The 12672-nt window shown below is 35.4% G+C and overlaps 1 long non-coding RNA gene across 3 annotated transcripts in view; it reads right to left on the reverse strand.

The window, feature by feature from the left end:
• The window catches only part of LOC143253398 (uncharacterized), a 270323-nt gene that overhangs the window by 17544 nt on the left and 240107 nt on the right, over window positions 1-12672 (reverse strand). For all 3 annotated transcript variants that reach the window (XR_013029562.1, XR_013029561.1, XR_013029560.1), the window contains one exon: window positions 503-624. This is a non-coding gene — a long non-coding RNA (uncharacterized LOC143253398). The remainder of the gene's footprint in view (window positions 1-502; window positions 625-12672) is intronic.

Raw genomic sequence — 12672 nt, forward strand, 5'->3', positions numbered from 1 at the left:
TTTCGCGTAAAGTTGCTCGAGGGCTATCTACGCTAGCCGTCCCTAATTTAGCAGTGTAAGGCTAGAGTGAAGGCAACTAGTCATCATCTCCCACCGACAACTCTTGGGCTGCTCTTTTACCAACGAATAGTGAAATTGACCGTGGCTTTATAACACCCTCACAGCTATAAGGGCCAGCATGTTTGGTGTGACGGGGATTCGAACCCGTGACCCTCAGACTGCGAGTCGGACACCCTAACCACCATGCCGGCCCAGAAACGAAGGACAGGCGAGCGAATATGAAATCAGGAACGTTTGATAACGAATTAGAAACTATGCATCGGATTGTAATCCGTTGGTGAGGGATAAATCCAACGTATCTACCGATAAACCGTGCAATCAAAACACATATTTTAAAACATTAAACTATATGTATATCGTTTACTCACCACTCTCTATCCATGTATAAACACGCTCTAATCACACAAAGAAAAAATGTACGTTGTAGTTTTTTTTATCTCACCTGACTGCTAATGTAATGTGAACGCCATTACTCAACACTCTAGCGACTTGCACAGAACGCTAGAACTTCCATACTTTAACAACACGTTCAGAGTTTGAAGCCATCAATCAGTTTTTTAGAGTCTGAAAGAAGACAAAAAACACACATTAATTTTCTATTTCCGAGATTTATATGCAAGAAAACGTTTAACGACTTAACTTTAGTCTCGTACCAAGTTCTGTTCTAGAAGATCACAAAATTCAAATGACATGCACAACATTTCCATTCATAAAGATTTAGAAAATTACGTTTTTTATTGTGATGAACGGGTGTTTGATTCAATAGATCTAAGGCCTGGAAACTATTAAAACTTTTAAAACATTCATATTTTTTATTTTTTACAAAAACCTCATCTCTGCGTTATTACAATAATAAAACTATTTTTAACATTTAACAGGGAAGCAGACAGATTAGTGACTCCCCCCCATTTATACATCGATTTGCTTCTGGCCAACGATTATGTTGGTTACAAGTATCCTATAATAACACAAAAATACTGTGAGAGTGAGTCCGTATTTAATCTCTTGTACTCACAGTAATAATATCTTAACCCTAGATTTATCAATGAATATTGATATTAACATTATAGACGTTTAAAACAAATTTTATCTAAACTATTTGTGCACCGATTTGCTTGTAGCCCATGATTTTTGTGGTTACAAGGTTCCTAAAATAACATTAAAATCACATAAAGATACCGTAAGTACTTAGTCTCGTGTACGCATTTGTTTCTTCTGATTTACACTATACTTTCCACAATCACGAAAGATAACCTTGACTTGGAATTTTTATGCAGTGTATTTTCATATCTGTATCAGACAGCGTATGTTATATTCCTCCCTCTGTGGATATCAGAAAGTTTCTAAAACGACGACACTTAGACGAATTTGAAATCTCGTCTCTTGACAGGACGAAGGCAAAGAGAGATATTTAATTAAATAGTGATGCATTAGGAATGCGTCTGGAAAGTTAAAGATTCTGACAGGAGGGACCTGAAGTGATACATGATGCTGATATTGAGAATGTACTTTGGAAGATATACACGAGAAAAAATACATGAACTTTTACATTATCTTAGAGAGCTGTGCGCACGTTTGATGACTTAGTCATTTTTACAAGATGGACGGACTCTTTTCCCGCGTTTCACAAGAACTAATAATACTTATTAAATAAATTTGGCTTAAGATAATGGAAAACTTTTACATATCAGCCATAATTACAGAGATCCAGTTAACCACAGTATACCTTTTATATCTAGTTAACGGAACATATCTTGCATTTCCAGTTAACCAGAGTACATCTAGTTAACAGAGCATATCTTACATACCCAGTTAACCACAGTATATCTTGAATATCTAGTTAACAGGGCATATTTTGCATATCCTGTTAACCTGAGTATATCTTGCATGTCTAGTTAACAAAGTATATCTTGCATATGCAGTTAGCAGAACATAGCTTGCATAACTAGTTTATCAGAGTATATCCAGTTAACCACAGTATATCTTGGTATATACAGTTAACCAGAGTATATCTTGGTATATCCAGTCAACCAGAGCATACCTTGGCATACCCAATTAACCAGAGTATATCTTTGTATATCCAATTAACTAGAGTAATTGTTTTGTTGAATTTCGTACAAAACTACTACGCTAGTTTTCCCTATTTTGGAAGTGATCGACAAGAGGACATGTAATTAGTATTTATTTTTTGTTTGTTATTAAGTGAAAAGCTACACAATGAACTATCTCGGTTTCGAGCAGTACAAGTCCGAAGAAATAGTCAGCACCACCCATTGGGCTACTCTTTTACAAACTAAAGGTGGGAATGACCGTCACATTATGAAGTTCCAATGGCTGAGAGGGCAGGCATATTTAGTAATGGGAGTTGAACTCACGACCCGCAGGTTGCAAGTCGAATGCCCTAATCTTCAGACCATGCCAAACACAACATAGTAATTGTATCTAAATCCTACTGTAATCAGTGAATATTCATATAAACACGATAGACTTTTGAAACACATTTTTTTTAAACTGTTTATGGACCAATATACTTGTGATTTACGATATTGTTAGCTGCAAGGTCCCTAATAACATAATATTCCAGCCAAATAAAGAAGTAAACAAAAATTCGATCAGTATTGAAAATAATGTCGTTGATGGGCTATGTATTTTACATAGCAAATGTGTGATTTTGTTTTCACACTGAATGCTATAATAGGTATGGATATTAAAGTACTCAATATCACTCTACAGGTAGTGATTGGCCTATAAACACCACGTCCGGGCACAGGTGGTTAGCGCGACCACCTCGCAGTCTGAAGGTCGTAGGTTCGAATCTCCATTCCACCAAACATGCTCGCTCTTTCTTCTGTGGGGACATTATTAATGACACTCAATCCCATTATTCGTTGTTAAAAAAGTAGTTCAAGGGTTGGCGGTAAAGACTAACTTGCTTACCCAGTAGTTTTTTTATTGCTAAGTTAGGGGGCTAATGTAGATAACCCTCGTGCAGCTTTGCGTGGAATTCAAAACAAAACAAACAAAAACGAAACAAGTTTTGTTTTAGTTTGTTTCGAATTTCGTGCAAAGCTACTCGAGGGCTATCTGCGCTAGCCGTCCTTAATGTAGCAGTGTAAGACTAGACGGAAGGCAGCTAGTCATCACCACCCACTGCCAATTCTTGGGCTACTCTTTTACCAGCAAATAGTGGGATTGACCCTCACATTATAACGCCCCCACGGCTGAAAGGGCGAGCATGTTTGGTGTGACGGGGATTCGAATCCGCAACCCTCGGATTACGAGTCAAGTGCCTTAACCACCTGGCCATGCTGGGCACGAAACAAGTCTTTATTAGGCCTGACATGGCCTGGCTGCTAGGGCTCTTGACTCTCAACTAAAATGCTCGCCTTATCAGCTTGTGGGTATTAGTTAGACTGTGATAATCAATCCCACTTTTTCTTGGTAAAAAGTAAATGAAGAGTTTGGTGGTGAGTGGTGATGAAAAGCTACTTTACAATTAGTCCATTACTTATAATAAAGTATAAATAAAGACGTTTGTATTAGGGTTAAGTTAGTTTATAATAATTTATGTCTTATCCGTGTTTAGCTCTGTTTTGGGTTACAACCACAGGCCATTGCAGGGTGCAATCACTGTCATTGAAAGTGAATTATTATGGCATTTAATTATTTCACACGTAAAATGTGTTATTAGTTGACTGAACCTAGGTTTACCTCCTAAAATACGAAATTTAACAGAAGCCATTTGAAAGTTAATCAAAATTTGCTTGAAATATATGTGCATCTGTTGGCCCCATTTTAGAACAACAACGATAAATATATAGCTATCCACTTCTCCGACATACCTATGAAGTCACCAACTGACTTCTATGCGTTTGATTTGGAAGACGAAGTGGTGAGAGTGTGGAATGATTGTCAAGATGAGTTCTCTCAGAGTAAACACTTATTACAAAGTCCAGAAACCGTGTGTGATCGTGACCTCAGACTTCAGTATGATCGACAATGGACGCAGCCCGGCATGGCCAGGTGGTTAAGGCACTTGACGCGTAATCTGAGGATCGCGGGTTCGAATCCCTGTCACACCAAACATGTTCGCCCTTTCAGCCGTAGGGGCGTCATAATGTGACGATCAATCCCACTATTCTTTGGTGAAAGAGTAACCCAAGAGTTGGCGATGGGTGGTGATAACTAGTTGCCTTCCCTCTAGTAGTTTTGCGCAAAATTTAAAACAAACCAATCAACGATGGCCGTTTTAGTTACATATAAATTTCTTATGAACTACAAAGAACTACCTACAGTTACGTTCCTCATGATGTAGAAAGAACACACTTACAGCTATACTTTTATGAAATGCAAGGAAACCACTACGTTTTCTTTTAATAAATCGCGACGAAATGTTGCTATATATATGTTTTATAAAGTGCGATGAAATAACGTTTTATATTCGTTTCCCGAGTACAAAACTACATAGGATCATCTACGCTCTGTCTGCCATAGGAAATCGAACGCTGTCTTTTAGTGTTAGAAATTCATAAATCTAGCCCTGATTTATCTGGGGACAATTTACGCTTTTTTGAAGTGCGGGGAAATACTGATACACTTACATTTTTAAGAGCCACAGGGAACGCCGTAACTGTTCTACTTGTCTAAGTTACAACGAAACACCGTTACATATGATCCTATTATGAACTACAAAGAAAAGCACTTCGCTTCCCAGTAGCTTGGAAGTAAGTTTGAGGTCTTATACTAATAAAATAAGATAAATAAATAAAAACAGGTTTCGATACCCGTAGTGTGGAAACCGCAGATGTTCCTTTGTGTAGCTTTGCGATTAACAACAAACAAACACCCAAAGAAAACTTCATTACTTTCTAACGTCTCGTGAAAAAAAAAAAGATATACTGTTACATTTGAAGGTTTATGTATATACTGTTACATTTGAAGGTTTATGTATATACTGTTACATTTGAAGGTTTATGTATATACTGTTACATTTGAAGGTTTATGTATATACTGTTACATTTGAAGGTTTATGTATATACTGTTAGATTTGAAGGTTTATGTATATACTGTTACATTTGAAGGTTTATGTATATACTGTTACATTTGAAGGTTTATGTATATACTGTTACATTTGAAGGTTTATGTGTATACTGTTACATTTGAAGGTTTATGTATATACTGTTACATTTGAAGGTTTATGTATATACTGTTACATTTGAAGGTTTATGTGTATACTGTTACATTTGAAGGTTTATGTATATACTGTTACATTTGAAGGTTTATGTATATACTGTTACATTTGAAGGTTTATGTGTATACTGTTACATTTGAAGGTTTATGTATATACTGTTACATTTGAAGGTTTATGAGTCACAGAAAACATCGTTATGTTTGTAGACTTTCCTAAGTATCTCATGAAACGCAAAAACTTACCACTGCATTTATTTTTCTCATTAATTTGTTACTTGTGCACGTGTTACGTTTTATGAACTACGATGAAATTCTATCGCGTTTTACATGTTTCTAGGGACCACAAGGAATCCTGCCTTGTTTAAAACCCTAATAAATTACGTGTTAATATTGATACTTCGTTTAAAACTCTCGTAAGCTACATGGAAATACAGATACTTGATTTAAAATGCTTATAAAGTACATATAAGTATTTAAATTTGTTTAAAACTTCCACAAAATATATGGAAGTATTGATACTTGGTTGAAAACACTCGTAAACTCCATGGAAATATTGATACTTGGACATTTATGACGAAAGAGAACATTTAGTAATCAATTCTGCTTCAATATTTCACCATGATAGTGCGTGAAGTGTTACAAACTATGAAATAAGTATTCGCTCTGCTTAATCAGAGAAACCACGTGTAATAAATCTTCAAATGATTTAGCCTATAATGGGCTAACCTATATTTAATGAGTGCTATTTTAAACGTATTTAAAACTGTAAGATAGACAGCAGCTTTATAAAGAGTTTTATTGCATACCCAACCCAGTCGATACGACGGTAATTTATTTTTGATTGTAAGATATAAATGACTGAATTACGGTTATTATTAATGAAAAAAAGACTTGTAAAAGTTTCGATTACAACTGGTTGTTGTCATGGTTTTGAGAGAAACTATTTTAGAATGAAAAATGATGAAGTTTAATTTTGAATCAGGATAAATTAAGAAAGGTATTCTTCATATATGTGTTTATGTGTACAACTTATAACTTTCTTCGCAATCAAACATTGATAACGGATTTTTATATTTTATGGAAGGTTAGTTTGGTATAATCTACGTTAGTAATTATAGAGTATAATTATGGATAATTTATTTATTTCTTATATTACTAGAATAAAAAGATATTAGTAAAGTGATATCTTTGATTAATCAATCCACAGGTTATATCAAATTACAGGTGACGCAGGTATGTACAAATATTGATTTAAGACGATCTTTTTTAATAATGTTTTCATATTAGTTTGATAAAGTTTACCATAAGAAAAATACTAGATTGATTGTTATCAGTAAGAACGTTTTCAAAGTATAGTGTAAAATACTTCTATCTATATACACTTACATATATACAAATTAGAGTTATCCGCTGGATGTTACAAGTTTTTAGGAGATGTCTCAACGAATTGCGATGAAATATGATAGATAAAATCAGATGGTGTCCTTTAAAGATTGGGTTCAAATGGATAAGCAATCCGACGAAGAGTGTTGAAGCGTTGGTACCCGAAGTGAGGGCTCATTCGATCAAAAAGATAGATAACAGAATACATGAAGCCGGCATCAAACGAAATTGATCCTGTGGCGCCTAACACGTGTACCCTTCTATCAGTCAAATGGTTCATGCGCTACGGCTCAAAAGAGTAAAAAGGGACGGCCCAAACTCACATTTAAGCTAAGACGTTTAATTTAAACGTTTTTGTGATTCTTACTCGTCGATACAGCTTTTACTCTTTATAAATGAACTATAAAAACATATTTCTAGCTTCCACATACACTGCTGGCTAAAATCTTAAGGCCAATGAAAATAAATAAGAAAAGGGTAAATAGAAATAAAAACCTTTTTAGCATTTAATAGGGAAAATGTGAACACTATGAAATTAGCCTAAATACTAGCTGGTCAAAAGTTTAAGAGCATACTGAAACGAAGCGTTAATCGGTAAACATGTAACCAGATTTAGTCATTTGTGTTCAAGCATTAGCGTTGTCAACATCTCCCATTGACATCTCCTGTGTGACATTGGGTAAAAACATGGCAAAGGCTAAAAAGTTGACAGAGTTTGAACGTGGCAGAATTGTCGAGCTGCAAAAGCAAGGTCTCTCTCAACGTGCCATCGCTTAAGGCCCTTACGGACGCAGAATGCAGCTCAAGAACAATAAGATGGCATCTACGAGAGAAAGACTTTAAAAAATCGTAAACGTCTTCAAAGGCCACGCCTCCTTCCACACCACAAAACAGCTTGGTTAAACTTTGCTGAGAAGCACCAAACATGGGACGTAGAAAAGTGGACGAAGGTTTTGTTCTCTGATGACAAAATATTTAACCTAGATGTTCCAGATGTCTTCCAACGTTACTGGCACGATAAGGATATTCTACCAGAGACATTTTCTACACGACACAGTGGAAGAGGTTCCATCATGATCTGGGGAGCTTTCTCCTTCCATGGAACAATGGAGCTTCAGGTTATACAGGGGCGTCAAACATCAGCTGGCTACACTGGCATGTTAGAGAGAGCATCCTTATTGATTGAAGGCCCTCGATTGTGTAGAAATGACTGGATTTTTCAGCAGGACAACGCTGCAATCCACATTGCCCGCAGGACAAAGGACTTTTTCATGGCGAATAACGTGATTCTTTTGGACCATCCAGCGTGTTCGCCCGAACTGAACCCCGTTGAAAATGTTTGGGGGTGGATGGCAAGGGAAGTCTATAGAAATGGACGTCAATTCCAAACAATGCATGATCTTCGTGAAGCCGTCTTCACTACTTGGAATAACATTCCAGCCAGCCTTCTGCAAACGCTTATATCGACCATGCCAAAGCGAATGTTTGAAGTTATTCGCAATGACGGCCGTGCAACTCACTACTGAGTTGTTGGGCATTACCTACCCTGTTTAGGACTTCTTTTTTAGTATGGTCTTAAACTTTTGACCAGCTAGTATTTAGGCTAATTTCATAGTGTTCACATTTTCCCTATTAAATGCTAAAAAGTGTTTTATTTTTATTTTCCCTTTTCTTATTTTCATATTTTGAAGCTCTCTACTCAAATAAGTGGTTGAGTCTAACAACGAAAAATGCATATTTTTTTCTTTATGTTCATTGGCCTTAAGATTTTGGCCAGCAGTGTATGTCTCCATAAAACCAAAGGAAACGAATTGAAAATTATATCAGAGATTGGTAGAGACATATAAACAGATCCTTTGTGGCACAGCGATAAGTTTACGGATTTACAACGCTAGAAACTAGCTTTTGATACCTGTTGTAGGTAGAGCACAAATAGTCCAGTGTATAGTTTGTGCTTAACTGCAAACAAACAGATATACATTAACAACTTAAAGTCATGCAACAGACCCTTGATAAGAAGTGTAAAACAGAAAAACACGAAACATCTCGAATAAATCAGGACCTTGGAATAATAAAGTTAACTCAACTCATTTGGGTCAACCGTTGCCCAGTCGTTAGCGTGCCGATCTGTGAATCTCTGAGAGAGGAGAGAGAGAGGAAAGAAAATATAAATCGCTATCCGCAGTTTGGGTCCGTGGATACGATATAATAGTGACATTACTTGCTATCTTACCTTTAATTTATCAGTTCAAAATTAGGAATGCCTAACTCAGCTCTTAAGTTGCTACAAAAGCATTTTCGAAAAAAAACTCCAACAAAACAACCAAAATTAAAAACAAAAGTCGTACTGAAGATACTTGTTTGCCCCCCGCTAGTACAGCGGTATGTCTCCGGATTTACAACGCTAAAATCAGGGGTTCGATTCCCCTCGGTGGGCTGAGCAGATAGCCCGATGTGGCTTTGCTATAAGAAAAAAACACACAAAAAAACACATACTTGTTCATTGTCTAACGGAGAAGAACTGGACTGGTTTGGTTTACTCAGAAGAGTCAATTTATTGCTAGCACTAAAGTCTTGGATATTTCCCCGTAAAAGATTTATGTACTAGATTACTCTATTAGATTTCTTGGACGATTTACCGTTTTTTACTTGTCTTTCTATAATGTTTCGCTGAAGTATAGCAGATGTAAATATCAGATACAAGTAATATAGGATATTGTGGGCGTAAAAACAAGTTGTAGAACATACTGTGGATGTGAAGTACAAGAAATGGAGTACATTGTGTATACATAGACAGGAATAGTGAAGCATATTGTGCATATATGCAAGTAACTGAAGATGTCGGTAAAACAGTGGGGAATTCAGTATGATAGTTATACCAGGGCTGAGAAGTATCCATGCTATGATTAAAAGTAAAGATAGTCATTGTACACCTGCTCCTGAGTAAAGAGCTATATTATGGGTATTATCAATAAAGGATAATGGCACTGCTGCGTTTCACTTCACTCAAGAATGTTGAGGGTAAAAAGCATATAGAAAATTACTGGAACTTTAGCGAGTGTTATGGGATAGTGAAGGTAAGAACACAATAAGTAAAACATCACGAGTAAAACTTACACATTGAACTCACTAGCTATACGATTGCAGGGATCGAGTTCCGAATTTGGTATTTCGTGGTGATGTGTAACTTGTAAAGAAACATAAATTCCACTTACAACTGAATATTTAGCAACATATCACTCTTAAACTATGACCAATGCATACATATATACACACACACACACAAAATAATACGTCTTATCTAGGGGATTGCCTCAGCGTTTTGATTTCAGCGTATATGTTCAGAGAATTTTAAAATATTTTTCACAACACTATCTCAATAAAATAAGCTTAATTAAAGAAGATTGTGATAAAAAAGTTTGCTAAAAATATATATCATCAATCAATCAGTTGTCGCTGCAGGGGTTTAGGCTTATCGACAAAGAGTTAATTAGAGCTGATGTTGCTTTCTGTTCGGAATTTTGGAAGTTGACTGTTCTTTTCTTTTATCCTTCAATTAATCTAAAGGGATTTTCACGTGTTTTTTTTATAACTACTTTTTTCTCTTCTAATTATTCCAGAGGAACCCGTTGTTCGTGCACTAGCTGGTGAATGTGTGAATATCTAACATCTGGACTCTGCACCCCCTACTAATGTAGTCCGCCGAAGAAATGTGAGAAAGATGTCTCTTAGTAGTCCAAAATTTAATTTTTAACATACTACAACTTTTTATAGTTTCTTTGTTTCCTTGTTCAGAGAGTGAAGACTTGTGTAACATCTCACGTTTGTCCATCATAATTAATGCAAAAAACTAACAAATAAACAAATTGAAAAGGTTGTTAAATAAAGCTGTTGAGATAATAAGAATACGGAAAATAACCATTCGGTAACCAAATATAATTTACTGACAAAAAAAGGGACCGGACGTGGCAAGATGGGTAACGTACTTGGTCAGTGAATTCGATGATTCATGGTTCGCACGTGAGTGGGCTATGAAAGTGAAAATCAGATCCTGCTATTCAAGCATGTGAGAGCTTGTACTGGGTGCAGATGCTCCCACAGTGGCTTAGTGGTAAGCATATGAGGCTGAAATTCGGATTTTGATACTTTCGTACTTGTTGTGGGCAGAGAGCAGATAGCTCATTGTGTAGCGTCGCATGTAACGACAACCAAACTCAATCAAAACTTTAAAAAATGGAAAATAGAAAAGAAAAAATGTTTAGACATGATGTCGCATATAGAAGAAAAATACATAAAATCTATAGTAATAAAAACTTAGATAGAAGAAAAGTTCAAGTAATGATTTGTTCTGTGTATATCTCGAGTCTTGTATATTTTATACACGAAATAATTTTGTGTGTAAATGCGGTTGTCACGGCTGGTGGTATATATACATATACAACTGAATACCGTAGTGGAATTCCCTGAAAGACTGTGTACTATAGGCCTATATGATTATCTAATCTCAATTACTAACTAGTTTTATTTTTTACCTTAGCTATTAATAAAGAATCTGCTGCTAGTTTTTCAGAAAAGCTCCATGTTCATAGGAATCAAGGTTTAAACCTGGGTCTTTCTTTTAAAAGACACTCAGTGTTGAGACTTGATTTCCAATATATATATATTCTGGTTTAATTGATTTCTATGCACGTGTTATCAGTTAACCATATACAATTTTACGTCCATCTTTCTCTTTTCTTATGTGTGGCTCACATTTTAATATCGTTCAGTTTAATTACATGATCGTTTTCTATGACACCATAAACTCGTGCGTTTAAAGTATGTATTACAAAGATCTCATTTGTCTTTCTATGACGTAATAAACTCGTGCGTTTAAAGTCTGTATTTCAGAGATCTCATTTGTCTCTCATGCTCCCGAATTATTACTTCTGTTGGTTTTGTTTTTCCCTTGTTATTGGAGCTCACATTCATAAGTGAGGTAGTATAGTGTCGTTTGGTTGGATGTGTACTAACTGATCGATAGTTGGGTGTGTACTAACCGATCGATGGTAGGGTGTGTGCTAACTGTTCGATAGTTGGGTGTGTACTAACTGATCAATAGTTGGGTGTGTACTAACTGTTCGATAGTTGGGTGTGTACTAATTGATCGATAGTTGGGTGTGTACTAACTGTTCGATAGTTGGGTGTGTACTAACTGACCGATAGTTGGGTGTGTACTAACTGATCGATATTTGGGTGTGTACTAACTGATCGATGGTCAGGTGTATACTAACTGATCCATAGTTGGGTGTGTACTAACTGACCGATAGTTGGGTAACTTTAACGTGAAAAATATGACGAGAACCGAACCGTGTTTAGTTTAAAAACGTAAATATCTGGATCATTATATTACAATTCCTTTAAGCCTAAGCATTAGGATAGAAATAGAACAATTAATAAAACCTATAAATTACCATTTAGAGTTTAGTAGAATAAGTTGTTAGACCGCTCTCTAAATTTAATATAAAATCTGACAACCCTTGTATATTAAATAATAAGTCATACCACTTAAAGAGTCAAATATGTTTAACTTATAAACTGTAAGTGTTCACAACAGTGTGACAATTTGCGTTAAAATTGTTAAAAGTGAGTGCAAGCAAAACATCAGAAACACGAACACTATATTTGCTGAATATTTTTTTTTTTTAAAGGACCATCATTTGATTACAAAACGAACGAAATTACTTCAGGTAATTCTAAGACTAATATTACCTATTCATAATCTAATTATAGCAGCAAGAGGATATACATAATTCACTTATAATCGTTTCTGTTATCAGCTTTAATATTGTTCTTAAGAAATAAAAGATAATAAATTGATTAACATAACAAATAAATTAGAATACACACAAAAGATCTGAAGGGATATCAATTAAAGTTTTATTAATACAAAATAAAGATTATAAAAAAGAATCATCATACAAATGCATAAAAAAGTACAAAACATAATTTCACCAAAACTAAAACTTTTTATTCTAGGTGACGCTTCTTTCCCAAACG

The sequence above is a fragment of the Tachypleus tridentatus genome, chromosome 6 (assembly GCF_004210375.1).
Source record: "Tachypleus tridentatus isolate NWPU-2018 chromosome 6, ASM421037v1, whole genome shotgun sequence".
NCBI classification, from domain to species: domain Eukaryota; kingdom Metazoa; phylum Arthropoda; class Merostomata; order Xiphosura; family Limulidae; genus Tachypleus; species Tachypleus tridentatus.